The 12500-nt window shown below is 42.7% G+C and overlaps 1 pseudogene; it reads right to left on the reverse strand.

Annotated features, from left to right (window-relative positions):
* Positions 1-289: 289 nt before the first annotated feature.
* On the reverse strand, positions 290-1010 carry LOC104851348 (annotated as a pseudogene).
* Positions 1011-12500: the final 11490 nt, after the last annotated feature.

Genomic DNA, 12500 nt, shown 5'->3' on the forward strand with positions numbered 1-12500 from the left:
GGGACCTTGCGCTTGCGAGGTAGCAGTGGAACCACTCGGCTAAATCCCTGGCCCTTGTTAGGCCTTCTTAATGAGCTTTATAGAATTCTGAGGATGAAGTTTTTTTTTTTTTTCTTTCAAGTTTGAAACCGCTTCCTTACAAGAGGTCTGTGTGTCGCTGGAGCATTTCATTTGCTTTCAGATTGAAATTGACAGTTTGCTTGTCCACTGAAGATGTTTTTCAGGTAATCAAACAGCAGTTTAGACATCTTGATCCTGTTCTTTTTTTTAACTGTATATTTTTATGAATTCAAATGGCTATGATCGCCTCATCACCAACAGTCTTCAGTCCCTTTCGGATGAAAGCTGAGCATTGCACATAGCAGCATGCTCCTATCTCTTTCGCTTGTTTCCTTGTTCCACACACACAGGTTTTGATTTCATTTCATTCGGTCTTGCTAAACTTTTAGGGTCATCTCGGAGATCAATCTGCGTTCCTATTAATAAAAAGGATACATTGGATGCATAATCCTTAATTTCTGGTACCCACTCTTCTTTCACATATTGAAACGAGGCTGGATTGACCACTGAGAAGCGTATGAGGAAGACATCAGGCATTGGATAGGATCAAAGCCCTCAGACGATCATAGTCTTCCTCCTCCGAAACCCAGCTCCTCTTCCTCCAAAGCCTTCGTGCCAAGCGAGATTCTTAAGCTTGCTTTCCCCCAAAAAAATACTAAGGCAGGTACTGTCCAGCCTTGTCATAGAGCCCCAGGAGGTGGTGCTTGCGCCCCATGGTGACACTGTGAGGTGGTCGAAGGCGGTGGGCACATACTCCTCGGGAAGGCGTCCTTGGAGTAACTCCTGAGCAGCCGCGTCTTGCCCACAGCGCCATCTCGCACCACCATGCCTTGGGGAATCAGCTTGCAAGGCCCCAGAGCCACCCTGGGGCCGGCCTCCAGGCAAGGTCCCTGCGAGTTCCCGCGCCATAGCACCCTCCCCTCTCCCACCCCGTCCCTGACCTCCTCCATCGTCCCGACCCCATGCAGTGGCGCCACCCGCAAGAGGAGAGGGCAGGGGTGTGCGGGTCCAGGGCACAGTAGCCTAGCAGCCTCCCAGTGGCTGCCGCTTGTGTCCCCGCCTCAGCTCCCTTCCCAGCGTCTCAGCACCTGCTTTCCCTGCCACCAGGCTTCGGCCAGGCGTTGTGGCGCGAGACTTTAATTCCAGCACTCCGGAGGCTGAGGCAGGAGGATCGCTGTGAGTTCGAGATCACCCTGGCCTACACAGTGAGTTCCCGAGCTGTCTGAACTACATAGTTAGACCCTGTCTCAAAAAACAAAAAACAAAATAAAACAAAAACAGGCTCCGCCAAATCATAAGACCAGCCCACCCGGCAGAAGACAGCAACTTCGCCAAGGGTGGCCGCGGGGAGGGCTGTTTATCGTTAGGATCATAACCCTTTATGAAATATTTGCTTTGAAATTATTCTCTCCCTCTCTGTGGAGCAGCTTCTCATTCCCTTGAGAATCCCTTTATCAAATAAAAGGTTTAAACCACTCAACTCTCACCTGTGAAACATTTCTTCCACGGATGCCTATAACATTTTCCATCAGGTGTCAAGAGCTGACTTCTCCAGTGTGCAGTGTGCGTAGGCAGTGTGGAGCAGGGTGAGAACACCAGCCTGTGCAGAGGCCAGGTAAGGACACTGAGTGAGCAAGGCCCTAGACCCGGAGGAGCCCCTGACAAAGGACTCCACTGAGCTATCAGAATGAGTGTTCCTTGGCACGGCTGCCACACCGAGGCACCACTGCACTTCCCTTGTCCATGTCCTAGGGCCTCCGGACTGTTAACCTCAGAGCACCAATGGGAGGAGGCCCAGGACCTGCCATGTGTCCACCTACACTCCTGAGGGTCAACATACGGAGTCTCTCTGCTGCAGAGCAGGAGAAACCTCGCAGCAATGAAAACTGTTTCTGCCATTCTGCTCCTCTGATTTGCGAAAAAGAATAGCACTGTGTGCTGTTCCACTGGCAAAACGTCATCTTACCGGGGATCCCTCTCTTACGTTTTAAACTGGGAGAGAGAACTAGATTTTACTTCAAAATATTTTGAATTTCTCATTGCGTGTTTTTTGCAATGCATAAATATTGCAGTCATCGTAGGAGTTGGTACATGTTCGTAATTTATTTAATCTTTTTCACAACATTCACGCTGCATTTTCTCTCCATGCTCAAAATTTTCTGTAAAGCCCAAGCACACAGACAAATATGAAGCAAACACTGTGCTGACAAAGATGACAAATCTCAGACTACAATATCAACAAGAAGGACATTTGAATGAGGTGGAAACATAAAATCATTTAGCAAAAATTTATATTATTAGAAAAATCAACTTGCAGAACATTGATTTATCAAGAGTATGATGGTGTTACAGTTTAAGTATGAACAAGTTTCCCTGCTTTATAATTAACCTTCCTCTTCTCCTTCATAAATATAATGATCACTTTAAAAAATTATTTAAAATATGATTTGAGTAAAACTGCCACATAGAAAAAAGGAAACTGGATAGAAATAGTTATCTATGAGTTTATCTTTCTAGCTGTATAAATGAAAATGAAATAAGGAGAAAATAAATTCACCCTTGCAGACATGACTGCATCCTTTTATTCCTATTTTTCACAGTAGGAGTGATGGTTGTCCTACTTCTAAAGAGATGGTTGGTTTTAACTCGTTGTTATAAGGTATATGAATGTCTTAAATTCTCATGGACCATCACACCAAAATATATTTGGAACTAGATGATGGATTTACCAGTTAGCAACTACTCCTTGCTTCTGTTGCCCTTGCTCACCATCACATCACTCCTGTGACAGAGGTTGCTTCTCTGCAGAGCTTGAGAGAGGAAACGGGGCAACTTTGGGCCCGGACAAGGAATTTCTTCCAGTTCTTGAATGAAGGGAGAGAAATTCAGGAGAGCATTCCTTTGAATTACCCAGGAGACAATCACTACAAAGGTAGGAGTCCTCCAGAGCCTTAGAGAAAGAGACCTCACTTCACTAGGGGGAAGGAGGTGAAACTGAGAGATGTCAATGTGAGGATCAGAAATTAGAAATGATAGAAGACCCGAGCCAGAATACCAGGTCCTATAGTGTCCAGCTCCTGCTGTCTGCTCTTGAAGGTCCTGAAAACACTGTGGTCCTAGGAAGGATCTCCTGAGTTCAAACGTGCAGTTCTCAGCGAGGCAAGAACTCGATGTGAAAGGAGCACGGTCAGATAAACAGCATAAGGAGTTATAAGACTAGCCATCTCGGGCTGAAGATTTAGCTGAGTGGCACCACGCCTGCCTGGCAAGCATAGGGTTCTGAGTTTGACTCCTGGTTAAAAAAAAAAAAAAAAAAAAGTTTAGTCACCTCTCCAGGCGAGCACCCGGATGTGGACTACAGGTAGCCTCCATTCAGACGAGAAAACATTAAACAGTGCCTCAAGAATCGCTCCTATCCTGTGTTCCCTAGGAAGCCCCGGGAAGAGTCCTAGTCCGATTCTGTGTAAACATCGCTTGTCATCCTTTTTGTTAAGATGAACTGTGATTTTTACCTGAAAAGACCCATGGCCCTGAGCACCTCAGGCCAATGGGATTAACATCAATTTACATAAGGAACCGACCTAGAATCCAATAGCGATCAAAGAGAAGAATCCACTGCAGCGGCTGTAGTTCAGTGGCACAGTGCCAGCCTGGCAAGCACAAGGCCCCGAGTTCGATTCCCAGTACAAAAAGAAAAAAAAAAAAAAAAAAAAACGAATCCAAGTTTTATGAGAGGACTCCAGCTAGCAGAAACATCTTCACAGAAAAGACTTCTGACTTTGAGACTCCTGTCAGAGCCGCCAAGCCAAGGGGCCTATTTCTATTTGGACGTCCCAGAATGCAGACTCCAGCCTGTGGTGGGCAGTTCCCTAGTCAAGCAGAAGAGCTTTGAGTAAAATGTGGGTCACGGTAAAGACCCGGCATACTATTGACAGGACTTGTGCCGAAATATGCAGGCTTGCTAAGTCCTGTTCCTGCTCTGTGTCTAGTGATGTCCTGATAGTGCGTATGCCGGGATTTCCTCTTCAGTGACTTGGGGAAATGTGTGGTTAGATTGGAGACCGTGTGACTCAAGAGCGCAGAAAGAGGAATTCCAGGCTTTGCTAGATATCGAGGCAAGATCTAGGGAGTTCTGAATCACTGCGAAACAGTGCGGTCCCTTTAAGGATTCACCCCCTGTGATGACCATAGAGACCCCTGCGTGAGTGGCCGGATGTGGGGCATCCCCACTTCCTGTACATGAACCGTTAATGGCTGGACCGCTTCGGAGCAACGCGGACCGGACCGGTGCAGCGTCTGGCTTTCTGAAGTTCAAGGTGAATTCCTAGTGTTGGTTTCGGGTCAAATTAGGCTTCCCAAAGGTGGACTGAAGAGATTCTCCCTCTCAGAATCAGAGGTGCTACAGGTTGGGTGTGGTGTAGCCCAAGTTTAATCCGTGAAACGCGGAGGCATAGGCAGGCGGGTGACCATTTTGAAGTCAGACCGGGGAAGTTATGGGTTTAGCGAGGCTCTGTTTCAAAATATAAAATAAGCAACGCTGCGGCTGAAGCTCAGGGCGGAGACTTTTATGTTCAAACCCACTGCGTGGGTAAAGAAGTGGGTGGGGGAGGGGAGTGAGTTGTGGCAGTAGATCGACTGCTCTTGCCGGGGTAAAGCAATGGGTTGGAGATTTTTCTAGAAAGCCTAGGGTGACACTGGGCCGTGCTCTTAGGGAGCAACCTGCTTGTAGGGGAGGCCGAGGCCTTATCTTTTTTTTTTCAATGTTCTTTTAATTCCATATGGAGATTCAATCCACGGCCCTCCCTCTGGATCCCATCCTCAGAATTTATATTCTGTGGTGGTTTTTTTGGGGGGGTTGGTTTCTTTGTTGTTGTTGTTTTTGTTTTGTTTTGTTTTTGTTTTTTGTACCGGGGATCATACTCAGGACCTTGAGATTGCTAGGCAGGCACCGGCACCACTTTGCTAAATCCGCGGCCCAAAAGGTTTTTGGTTTTTTTCGGGGTGATTATGGGGGATTGAACTCGGTACCTTGCATTTGAAAGGCAGGCAGCAACACCACTGAGCTACATACTCGGCCCTTGTGTTCTGTATTTTGAGACAAGGGCTCCCCAATTCTTTAAAGTGTCCTGGCTGGGCTGGAAATTGCAATGGTCTAAAGGAGTTGAAACCTTTACCTGAGTCCCATGTCCTTTGTTAAGAATAGGAGGACGGTGATAGAGGCTACAACCTGAGATGACCTTTCCTTTCCACCTATCTTGGTCACAGAAATAGAAGGTCCCTATCTTGATACACTGGGTCTAATTAAACTGAGCTAACTTTGCCTATACCAAGAGAAAGGGTTGGATTTGTAGTGATGAGGTTTGCACCAGAAAGAAATGGACGTATTTGAACAGCCCCATTACTGCAAGTCCTAGACACGTTGACATGCTCAGGCAATCGCCATTTCAGGAACATTTCCAGCCTTAGAAAGCCCAGGAAAAGATAGCAGCTTAGCCTTTTCCCTTGTTTCTGTGTGTGCATGTGTGCGCATGTGTGCGTGTGCTCCCGCGTGCACATTTGTGCATTTGTTCAATTTTGGTTTTGTTTTGTTTTTTTGCTTACGTGTTTTGTTTGGTTGGGTTTTTTTTTTTTTTTTTTGCCTGCTTGGAGATTTTATCCAGGGTAATCACAAGGAAATAAATCTCTAGGCCTTTTTTTATTTTGTTTTGAAGTATGGTTCATGCCATTCCTAACTGACTCTGTTAAACTAGAACTTGCAACACTGCTTCAACCTGGCTTTATGTATTTGTGTCCTAAAGAAGGTGAACCTTTTGGTGTAAGGGTGTAGCGAACACAGTACAAGGTTTGGTCCCAGGACATCTGTGGAACCAAAGTAAAGGGCTTCAGGAGGCTAGAGTTCAGCTCAGAAAGAATTCTCTCTTCTGCAATCTTAGCAGAGCAGGAGACTGAAGATCCCTTTCAGTTTCTTCTCTGGGTAGCAAGCAGCTTTGACTTGTCAGCTTCAGAGTAGGAGCAGGGAGTAGCCCAGGGACTTGAAGGCATGACTGTGAGAATCTGGAAACCAGAGGGTCTCAGGCACAGGAGGCCTCACTGCCACACTGTCAGTGCCTCCTGTCATCCTAGATAGAACTAAGCAGGACTAAAAAGGTGCAGACTAAGATTCATCGTCAGGATTTAGTAGGATCAGCTCTGGGGCCTTAGAGGACAGAATGAGCAAGAGAACAGATACCCGTGTTACATTTTCCTACACACCCTCATGGAAATCAGTAGGGGAGCCACGTTTAAAGTCACTGTGATGTGTCCCTTCGGTCGGTGCTCACGGTATCTAATTATCTTGGCTGCAGGTATCCTAATCTCCTGTCATCGTGTCCTCTTTCCTGCCTACTGTTCCTGACCTTAGCCATTTTCACCTGGGAAAGAAGAGTAAGCTCCGTGCTCTTCAGCAAAGCCACTAGGACCAAGGTGAGACTCACATTCTCAGAGATGCTCAGGCCACTTCCTCACCGGTTTTTCAGCATTATAGTAGTGGGCGCTCTCCCCTCACCCCCAGTGGACCTTGCACGGTCTTTTGCTTTCTGTTCTCTCTCTGCTCACCCCAGTCGCATGTGGACATACACAGGCCCGCACTGCCCTCCTGCATACGCATCTAGTCTCCATTTGCAGCACAGGCCTGGCTGCCCTCTCCTCAACACAGGACCGTCATGTGCAGTTTTCACAAACTTTGTCTTCTTGCTGACCCCTGTCCGTTTTAGCCCTGTGTCCAACTATCCTGTCAGATGGAGACTTCTCCAACACTTTCTAACTTATGACGCTTTCATATGTGAGAACTTGGGGAATTTCTGTTTCTTGTTACCTGTGTTTCCTTCTTTTAAAAATCTTGGCTCCTGTTGATGCATACAGTCCTTCAACAATTTTAAGCAGCCTGGCTAGTTCCACTTTAATCTGTGGCCTCTGCTCAGCAAGCTGCCCTGCGATGCTCTTCAGTTGTGCTTCGCATTGTGCTCAATCTCAGCCAAATCTGCAGAAGATGTATAGCTTCCTTCCCTTTCATAGGACACACTCAAGATGTTCTCATGAGAGTTGTTGCTCTAAACAACAGACTACTTTGTGTCTGGGGTTTGCAGTCACTGTGTACACACTTTAGATAATTTTTGTTCAAGCCTGGTTTACGTGAGCTCATCTGGCTCCTAGGGGCTAAGACAGTGAGAAAAATCTGGCCGTGCCTTTTAAAACAGAGTAGGCAGACACCTAAGAATCAAGAGTGTACTTCTGCCTCTTCCATCTCATTCTTGGGGGTATTTTCAAATGTTTAATTGAACATATATTCTTTAACACTTTTGTGGGATTGAGGTTGAATGCAGGAAGCTACATCCCCAGAACTTTTTTTTTCAGCTTTAATTGAGTTTATTGGTACATTTTAGGGATACAGTACAGTTACATTCATTGTTGGGATCTTGTACCTCTACATGACAAGTCTTGTTTCTCATTTTTTCCCCTTACCCCTGCCCTCCCTTCACCCCCTCCTGCATCCGCATAACTTTTAATGCTTTTTTTTTAAATTTGGGGATCGAGTTTGGCTGAGTAGCCCAGTTTGGCCATGAACTTAAATTCGTCCTGCTTCAGCTTCACAAGCTGCTGTCACAGCTCTAGAGCTTTTACTACAGTGAACCCTTGGTGGTGAATCCTTGCAGTTTTTTTTGTTTTGTTTCGTTTTGGAAAAAGAACTTTCCTTATTCATAGTTTCTGAAGACATATTCACTGGATGGAGAATTCCACATTAAGCTTTTTTCTGTTTCAATACTTTACAGATATTAATATGGTCTTTTATCTCGTATTGTTTTTGAAGGAGAATCTGCTGTCATCTCCATGTGTCTCAAAGCTTCTAAGCAATTTGATTCAAGGTGTCTTCCAGTTTTGTTTACATTTCTTTTACGAGACATCTTTTAGCCTCTGAGATCCATGGATTTATAGTTCTCATTCAGTTTGGGATGAGCATATGTCTAATCTGCTTTTCACCCTTATTCCAGAGATCACTGTCATTTCTTCATGAATGCCCGATGACTTAAATACTTCGTTTTGTTTATTTAACCTGTTTTTAGTACTGGTGTTGATTCTAATGTAACAGGTAAACTGGTCCTTGTGACTCCATCTAGGCTGGAAGCTGAATTTCTTCTCCATTAAGACTTTGAGATTAAAGTACATTTTTAAACTTTATAACTTTATATTGATGTGAAGTTTAGTTTATGTTTTGCTCACGTGATGTACATTCAGGATGAAAGAATTAGGAGCTCTTAAAAGGTACTGTATGAAATTTCTCCTTCCTTTGTATTCCTGCCCCATCTCAGTGGTTCAGGCCCTTGTTGGATGATCTCATGCAATATTTGGCTCCTGGTTTTCACGTTTTCAGAATGCAAGTCTCCATTTAGTCCATTGCAACAGATGGCAAATAGCAGGAATTCTAATGTGGCTAGACTGGAGACTGGATATTAAATAGACATTAACTCAGCTACTTAAAGCTCTGTAGGTGTGGATATAAGAGATACTTGCCAGTGGCCCACCCTAATTACTTCCTGTCCAGATGATCTCAACCATTTCTCAATCGGTGAAATATGTCGCCTTTTAGAGGTAGAAGGAAACAATGAAGTTTAGTATCCTTTTCATTCTGCCACTCTTTATATTTTGTCCAGTGGAACACTGGGTCAAGCCCTTGAGATAATAGTAAAATAATATAAATGTACTATCTCACTCCAGGTTCCTACCAAACTTGTTTATGCAGTGATGTCATACACACTACTATACTGTGGAAAACAAGTGTTGATACCAGACTATACTATACAGTTAGGAAATTATGTCTTTTTAAATTTAGTGGTGTATGTCCTTTATTTCTAAGATTTCTAACAAGATTACCAAGTTATTCAAACGTGGAGGATGGAATGGAATTTGGATAATCTGTCTTGAAAATTTTTGATGCTCTTCCTCTGAATGGTGCTGAAAAAGTATTAAGCTAAGGGCACACCTCATGATGTTATATAAAGAAAATATATCTTACATCGTTCATTATCCTAATGATTTTTCAAAGGAGGATTGTTCATTCAAAAATTTATAGTCAGTACCCCCTGTGTGCTTTCTCTATGACTCTACAAACTATGCATTCTGCAAATCACAAAATTTTAATTGGTGCATTGCCTTTTTTGGGTTTTTTTTTTTTCTTTGGTACTGGGGATCGAACTCACGTCCTTGTGTTTGTGAGGCAGACGGTGGAACCACTGAGCTAAATCGCTTTCCTGAGCATTGTCTTTTTGACTGAGATTCCTCAGATGTTCACAATGTGATCTAGGGCTTAGGGTATCCAGCACCGAGGCCACAAATAAGGGTTCATTAAGAACTTGAAATATAGTTATTCCAACCTGAAATATTTTATAAGTATAAAGCAAATTTCCTGCGTCATATACCTCATAAAAGGATGTATCTAAACTATCTTAGATGATTACGTTATTTTCACATGGTTCTCTTTTTTAATGTGGCTCGTAGATAGCTTATAAGTGTAGCTCGTACTATATTTTCCTTGGAAATTTCTGGTCTGGAATTTATTTTTCCCCAAACTGTAGGCTAATTATTCCTCAACGAACATTAAAACAATGATGTTTTCAGTGTCATTTATATTATCAAGTCATTTTTAGCACAGTAATTCATAGATTTCATTCTTTCTCAGTCATCCTCATCAACCTAGAGGAATTTCCCTCTGGCTATAAATCTTTATGATGTAATTATGCAAATATTTCTCCAAATTGCAAAGTTCCAAAAGATGGAAAATTTACTGTGTGTGCCTCAATTGCTTAATGAAGGAAAGGTGGAAAGAAGGCAGGAGTTTTTAATGTAAAAGTACTTTTAAAAGTATCACCACACTAATAAATATAGGAATGAATATCATTCTTTCATCAAATATATGAAAGATTTTAAAATAATGATATCAATGACTAGGGAAAGAATAAATTGAGCTTGTCACTATATATAAAGAGCTTTTAAAAAATAACCTTCACAGTGTTTCAGCTCACTTTCCTTTGGAAATTTAGACTAAGAAAATAGCAAGAGGAGTAAACAAAGATTAGCGTATAAGCACAATTGTGCTGACTAAACATTAACCACAGCCAAGTACTCTGGGAATCCATGGCAGGTAGTGGCCTGTTGCTGACAGGCACATTTGTACAGCTATATAGATCATTCCTTTTTTAACAGAAATGGCTAGGGGATGCATTGGAAGTGCTGTGATCCTTGCTTGTCCAGGAAAGATAACTGTCACCTTAATCTGGATGCAGATGTAGTTATTAGTTTATCTCTTGGAATAAGGTGGTGATATCAAGGAAAATTTGTTCTTAAAGCAACACATATATCAATAGTCAGGTAGATGTTAATTTCAGTGATTGAACTGCACAGTGATAGATTGAATTATGAACCCAAGCCCTTCACCCTTCTCTGTACCTCAGTTCTGAATCTCATAGCCATGTCATGAGCAGATTGTACTTCCACACTTACAGCCTTTGGGTTCAGTGATGGGGCTGGGCTTTGGCCAATCATGACTGAACCAAAGGTTTACAATATTCTTCTGTATTGAGCTGTACTTGAAAACATTTGCCACTACCATCAGAAAAAGTTCTAAGCAGTCGTGTGATCTGAGCCTATCTATAATGTGAACCAGAGCCACAACAGCAGGTGTACAGATACTACTCTCAAATGGTTGTTGTTGTAACTTCCTGAGTTTGTGGCTGTTACATTAGGCAGAAGAAATGAGCTGATAAAAACATTAAGGTCTAGCAGTGCATAGTTTCGTTATGCTCTTGTTGGTCTTTCATGGGAAGCAAATATTATTTTTTAAACATTCTTTAACGTTAAGTATAATGTTAAAAGCCTTGAGACATTTCAGTTGTAGATGTTATGGACACCATAAAATGTGAAAAATTAGAAGTCATTTACAAAGAATAGTTATATGATGTTTTAGCTCACCAGTGAAACGTAGAAATGTAAATATTAAGTCGCAGCCTCTCTACAGTAGCACATGGAATGGTTTGAATGACTAGTCCTTTTAGATTCTCATACAGAGGTTTTTTTCCCCCTTTTGTGATATTGCGAGCATGAAAATTTAGGTGAATAAGATTTGCTAAAGTCATCATGATGAAGCCTCCATGATTGCAGTCTGTTGGCTTTGTAAGAACAAAGAAAGACATAAGCCAGAAAATATATTCACATATATGCTCCAAGTCTTTGGCTATGCGATGCCCTGAGTTGTCTCAGGACTCCACAAGCAAGAATGCCATCACCGAATGCGTTGTCCCCCAGACCTCTGTATGAGCTATGAGCCAAAATAAACCTCTTGTGTTGACAAATCCCCCGGTTTATAGTATTGTGTTTTAGCAACAGTAAATAGTCTAACAGCTGTCTTAACATGCAAAATATACTGCTGTATAAAATCCTGAGAGCTCATGGTTTTTATACAGTTCATGGGGCATGTTTATTCCAGACATGCTAGAGAAACAAAGAAAATATTTAAAAACAGGGAATTCCAGCAGCAGATACTTGGTGCTTGTATCAGACTCCACTCTTTTCTAGGCAAGAAAAGTTTGGCAAATTAGGTAAATTCTCAGTGACTTCAGGTAAGATAATTCAATCAGTATTTCTATCTTCAGTGTTTCAAGTCCAACTATACGACAAATATATGTGTTTTTATATGTGTTAGGATAGCATTTCCAGTTCAAGTTCACTCTTAATCCAATTGATCTGCTAAGCACATTTCTTAGTTTAATGCAGTGGGTAATGCAGATTCTCCAGCAGATCGGTATAGATAGTTGAGCATTGCTGGAATATTTGGAACCGTTGTCTCAATTATTCCACATGTGAGAATCTCCTGTAATGTCCCTTTCTAGGAACGTGGTATATATGGCACTGTTGTGGTACACACTTCGCTGCCTTAAATTTAGTGTTAGTCAAGAGTAGAACAGTTAAACTAGGGTGAAAATGTAATATCAGCATTTTAACACAACAAGGGTTTGTTTTCTCAATGACCTTACCGGTTTAATATGTACCAGTGGTGGAGGGGATTTAAGGATGTTTTGCACATGTTCACCGTGGAACTCAGGTTGACAGGTGCTCCAACATCTCACACTTCCCATTTCATTGGCTAGAACTAATCATATGTCCCTGTCTAGGGACAGGGGTTGTAAAATACAGAGTTTTCCCTGTGCCGGTGAGGTGCAGTACGAAGCTGAATTAGCATCGCATGGTCTCTGCCATAGTTCTGAAGACGCTGCTATGTCCTGGTTCTTCTTTTATTCATCAGGCTGACTTTTCTCTGTGTCTTTAATAGGCGTCTCTTTCTCAACTCAGTCATTAACACATCTGTGTCCTGTCAATCCCCATGTTCAGAGCGTAATCTTTCTTCTCCACAT

This window comes from Fukomys damarensis, unplaced genomic scaffold (genome assembly GCF_012274545.1).
Source record: "Fukomys damarensis isolate Sample0158 unplaced genomic scaffold, DMR_v1.0_HiC HiC_scaffold_73796, whole genome shotgun sequence".
NCBI classification, from domain to species: domain Eukaryota; kingdom Metazoa; phylum Chordata; class Mammalia; order Rodentia; family Bathyergidae; genus Fukomys; species Fukomys damarensis.